Source organism: Furipterus horrens, unplaced genomic scaffold (genome assembly GCF_987537825.1).
Source record: "Furipterus horrens unplaced genomic scaffold, mFurHor1.1.pri manual_scaffold_12, whole genome shotgun sequence".
Lineage (NCBI taxonomy): Eukaryota > Metazoa > Chordata > Mammalia > Chiroptera > Furipteridae > Furipterus > Furipterus horrens.
In genome coordinates, this window is record NW_028327182.1 from 37187136 (window position 1) to 37192891 (window position 5756).

The following is a 5756-nucleotide window of genomic DNA, read 5'->3' on the forward strand; positions in this document are numbered from 1 at the left end:
TCAATTCTGGTTAACTTATAATCACCTGGAGACTTTATTATATTTTTCATTGTATTTTTTTTCCATTACTGTTGTCCACCTTATACCCCCCTTCCCTTTGCAATCACAACACTGTTGTACATGTCCATGCCTCCTTTTTTCTTTATACATAAAAACATATAATTTTCAGTCCCCACCTTAAACTAATTGAATTAATCTTTAGGGAAGAGATTTTCAATCTTGGCTGCACATTTAAATCATGATAGCCAGGCCACATCTAGATCTGGTATATTAGAATCTCTGAGGGAACTCAGGAATCATTATTTCTAAAAATCTCCTTAAGTTATTAAAACGTTCAGCCGTGGGTGACAAACACTGCTATAAGTAATAGGTTTGGAGAGTCTCATAAGAATTTTAAGTAGAAGATATTTAGTTTATGTGCTATCATTTTGACTACAGTGTGGAGAAGCAAATGATTAAGGAAAAAAAGTATGTTTTAGAATAAAATATACTACTTTTCTTTAAATTGTTCAAAAGAGTTTCCCTTGAAATAATAAAATATCAGTTTTGTACATTAATATGAGTATTTATGTTTCCCTAGGCATAGTATGATCTATTTTTTAAAAGACACTAGATACAAGAAATCAGTATCTGAGTAAGGCTCATTCTAACAGTATCAATTTGTGTGCTTATAGTTGTGGCTATTGGAAACCCCATGAAAACTGTCTAGATCAATAAGGGTATTTATTATTTCACCTAACAAAAGTCCATAGATAAGCTATTTCCAGATTCAGTTCACTCATATATATATATATATATATATATATATATATATATATATATATATACATATATTTAATCTGGGTTTAAAAACCCTTTATTATATATTTTAATACATACAAAAGAATATTTGTGACATGTAATTTATGGAGTATAATAATAAAACAAATATCCATGAACACATCATCAGCTTAAGAACTAGAACACTAACAATGCTTTTGAATCTACCTAAATTCTCCCCTTTGGCTTCCTCCAGAGCTATCCCTTATCCTGTATTTTGTGTTTATTAATTCCCTTTTTTTTTCTTTTATTATTTGGTTTTTCAATTACAGTTGTCCCATTTTTCCCCCATTGCCCCCCCCACCCAGCCCACCCCTTCTCCCGCAATCATATCCCTCCCTGTTGTCCATGTCCATGAGTCATTTATACACGTTCCTTGACTAGACCCTTCCCTTACTTATCCCCCGTCTCTCCCTCCCCCCTCCCCCCTATGGAACTAGAGAATTATGCTTAGCGAAATAAGCCAGGCAATGAAAGAAAAATACCATATGATATCACCTAATACAGGAAACTAAAGAACAACACAAACAAATGAACTAAATAGGACAAAGAGTAGAATAGTAGTCACTCATATATTAATGATGGCACTATGTCCTTCCACTTTGCTCCTCTGCCATTCTTGGTAACTTACGGGTTGTTGTAGATCCAAATGTTACAGGTAGCTGGTAATATCCGGAGACAGGAAGGGAGAATAGCGTGTCTTTTTGTTCTTTATCAAGAGTGAGTTGAAGCCCATTTTATCTAACAGTTCATTGGTCAGAATTACATTACATGACCATTCTTAAAAACAATCATTGTCTTAATGAAAGATAGCTATGGTTGCCTGCTCTCAATTCTATCTGCTCTCTATTGATTTTATTGAAATTTGAGCATTAGGTGGAACCAAGTTTCAGAAAACCCTTTAGAAAACATTATGCTAAATATCCAGCAAGAGGAAATACCGACTATGGACAGAGTTTTAAATAACCCAAAAGACAACCAGAACTGAAACTATGAGCACCTCAAGAGCAAGGGGGAAATGAAGCTTCTGTATGTAGAGTCAATCAGATGGACAGCATGTGGAGACAGAAAACTGAAGTGGCAGGTCTGACTCGTGTTGTCAGTACAGTGTGATAAAACAGCACATGAGTGAGTCTAAAAGAATCTGCATACACTGTTATTAATTACACTGTGGTGCTGAACAAGTCACTTAACCTTTCTTGGTCTCAGTTTCTTTAGTATAATAGTTATAACACTTTCTATACTTCTTAATTTGGCATTTCTTAAAATGAGGAAATTAAATACACAGTTTATAATCTTTAAATTGCAATTATATAAATTTTTAAGAGACGTTTTATAGATCTATAATAGTAATTTTGTACAAGAAAAAAATTTGAAATGCTGAACATGTTTTTTACTAATACAAAGTTCACCATTTTTTTTCTTACACCAGTACCTATACTATGTCTAGGCAAACACATTATTTCTAACTCAAGCGACTGGAAGGGCAGATTGACAGTTGTAGGGATAAAACAAAAGGTAATTTGGGACCCTGAATCATGTTTGAGGAATAAAAGTACAGGTTAGGTTAATATATTACAAAACATTGGGTATCAAGAATATACAAGTGGGGGCACACACACACACACACAAGAATGATCTTCTGGAGGGCAGGCCCCTTGTATTACAGGCTTTCCCCATTAGGTGAGTATTCTAAGAACACATCTGTATCACTGTACCAGCTGGTGTTGTGAGAGGGTGCATTCGGTTTTAGTGAATATTTTTTGAAGTCTCAACACGTTTGCCCATTTCATGATGGCTGATTTATGAGTGCACCTTCCCACACTGCACTGAGTGTTCAGCAGTTTTTGACAAAAAGATGCATGATCCCAGCGCTCACTCTGCCTATTCACCCAATCTTGCCCCAAGTAACTTTTTCTTTCATTTTCCCGGATGAGAAAAGTCCTCAGAGGGAACTGTTTTGCCGATGTGGAAGAGGTGAAACAAAAAACAACTGAAGCTCTGAAAGGTATAAAAATCAACTAGTTCAAAAACTTTTGAGCAGTGGAAAAAAAACCCCAACATCTCGATAGGTGTATTGCATCAAATGGAGGGTACTCAGAAAGTGACTGAAGTTTAAACATGTAGGAATAAGTACACAATTTTTTATAAATACATAATGTTTTGGGGGGGTCCACCCTCATACATAGACTAGTGTTCTGGGAAAGCAGATGTAAGTGACACCAGAAGATGAGGGGGGGGTGTTACAAGACAAAGTTTACCTTTTCTTTTGGGCCACTACTGGCTCTGTACTCATGTACTTCCTGATTCTTGCTGTGATCAAGGTAGTATAGACATAGGAAGGGAGTATAATTGTCAAGGTCGGTGTGCCCAGTGTATGTCAGGGACTCTTGACATACAGGACCATCTGATAACCATTATATGATTACTTGTCACCCACCAGTGTGTCTTCTTTATATTATATGGACAAGAAATAACTTTTTCTTAAAACCAATGACCCACACATAAATAAGCAGTCTATGTATGAAAAAATAGAAATTATACAAGGAATATATGGCTATAGTCATTTAACAGAAACTTGTTAGTTGCCTCATGCCCAGTTAGCATTTAGTAAGAGCATAGTAAGTATATAATACATTTATTTTTTTGTTCTGGATTTGGACTGATGCAGGATTACAATGGAAGATAAGAAAATAGTACTAAACATCACTAGAAGGATGAGAAATAAAAAATGTAAGCTAGCCAATGAATACTAATAAATTCCATATGAAAGATAGTAATTATGTTAAAATTAGTCTGAATATTATGAGAGATACTTGAGAAATGCCAAAATTTAAATTTATAAGTGTGAAAGATAAATTGTCATTATAGTCTTAAATTCAGAGCAATGAGAGAAAACATTCAGGGTTGAGATGTTAGTTGGCCTTAATATTTTTCCCGGTATAATAATACTTATGTAATAACTTCTTTAGAAAGTGCCTTAGAACCCTTCTTTGGAGGGCATGCTTTTATTGACATTAAAGCAGGGCTTGCTTTCTTTAATAAAAATGTGATTATTGATTTTAGACAGAGAGGAATGGAGAAGAGAGAGAGAGAGAGAGAGACATTGATGTGAGAAAGAAACATCAATTGGTTGCCTCCCATTTTCACTCTGAATGGGAATTAAACTTGCAATCTATGTATATGCTATGACTGAGAATTAAACCCCTGACCTTTGAGTGTATGGGACAGTGCTCTAACCAACTGAGCCACCTGGCCAGGGCAAAACAAAGCTTTCTTATTGTGATTCTTTTCATGGTTAGGAAATATTTTGTTTATTTTAACATCAATTAAGTTCACATGTTACAGTATTTGTAGAACATTAGATTTTGAGGTTTTGCATTATCATTTTTTTTAATTGGTTCATTGAGTTGAAAGAAAATTGTTAGTACTTTTGAGCCCCAGTTTTCTCATCTAAAAATTAATGTTGCTCCCACTATTCTTTCAGGACTTGAAGAGGGAAAGACTATCTATTTTTTTAATGACCAGTACAAAAAATTATTTAACAAAAAGTTCAATAGGAGTAGGTACATGACTTAATTTTTACATTCTAGTAGAAGAGGTGCTCTGGAGAGGGGACACACAGAAGCAGTTGATTTCTCTGGTGAATGCAGACATTCTTTATTGGCACTTCAAGGCTTTCTAACAATACTATTTTCTCATATCACCACCATTCCAAATTGTCCTGCTGCCCACTGGTTGCCATCTCCACACATTCATCTATCACAAGATTCATAAAAGAATCAATCTCTACAATAGTCTTTGGATGCATCTGCCACCATTTAATTTCAATGATAACTTCTTGTCAATAAATATTTTTCTTTTTTAAATTTGGGCGGATGAGCTTTTCTCATGGCGTCTACTCATTGAGTTCCAAGATTAAAACCTGCCCACTTTTGATAACACCAACACACAAATGGATCATTACACCCAAAGATGTTCCATTGAGTAATCCCTTTTGAATAAACTAGGTTGTATTTTAACGCTACATCATAATCATACTAGAAGTCAGATGGGCCTTGGCATAGAAGTTACAGAAGAATCTCCATTCTAGGTTTATATTTACAAAAAGAGCAATTTTGGGGGGAAGACTCATTTTGACAGAGAAGAGAATCCAGATATCAATATTTTATTCAAAATCAATGAAAATGTCAGCAAAAATGTTGGTAAAGAAATTTGGTGTCTGAGTTTGAGCTATGGCTTTACTTTCATAGGCTCATCCCTGAGTTTTAGTCTAAGGAACAACAGCAAAATAGCAAGTCACCAGCTTCTTAAAGGCCATGCAGCAGTTCTGACATTAGTGGAAGGGGGTTGGCAGGGTTAAGAGACAGCTTTGCAAGCACTCCACAGAAATCCTTATTGTCTGATTATCATCAGGTTCCTGGTGGATATCTGGGACCAGGAGCAACTGAATATTTGGAGGCATCAACAGGAAGGCTGATGTTTTACAAAGCATATACATAGTACAACTTATATAAGCTGCAGCATCCAAAACAAACAAAAAAGGCACAAGGAAACTTTGGGAGATGTTGGTGGTGTCTGTTCCCTTGACTGTGGTAATGTTATCGTGAAGTTTGTATATGTCCAAACTCATCAAACTGTACACATTGATATGTGCAGTTCTTTGTATATCAATTATACATATGATAATCTTATATAAGACAAAAATAGAAAGGAAAGTTGGAGGCAAGGATTCTTTGTATTGGACTATAGTAGGTTTATGTTGATGTGCAGCAAATTGGCACAAACTGAGTGTTTTAAATCACCACCTCTTTATTGTCTCCTGGTTCTTCAGGTCAGAAGTCCAGGTATGGCATGACTGCTTTTTCTGCTTTGGGTCTTAAAAGGCTGGAATTTGTGTGTCACTGGCCGTTTTCTCATCTAGAGCTCCCAGTCCT

General features: G+C 35.4%; 1 pseudogene; it reads right to left on the reverse strand.

Moving 5' to 3' along the window:
- Positions 1-4490: 4490 nt before the first annotated feature.
- LOC149996029 (small nuclear ribonucleoprotein G pseudogene) lies at positions 4491-4712 on the reverse strand (annotated as a pseudogene).
- Positions 4713-5756: the final 1044 nt, after the last annotated feature.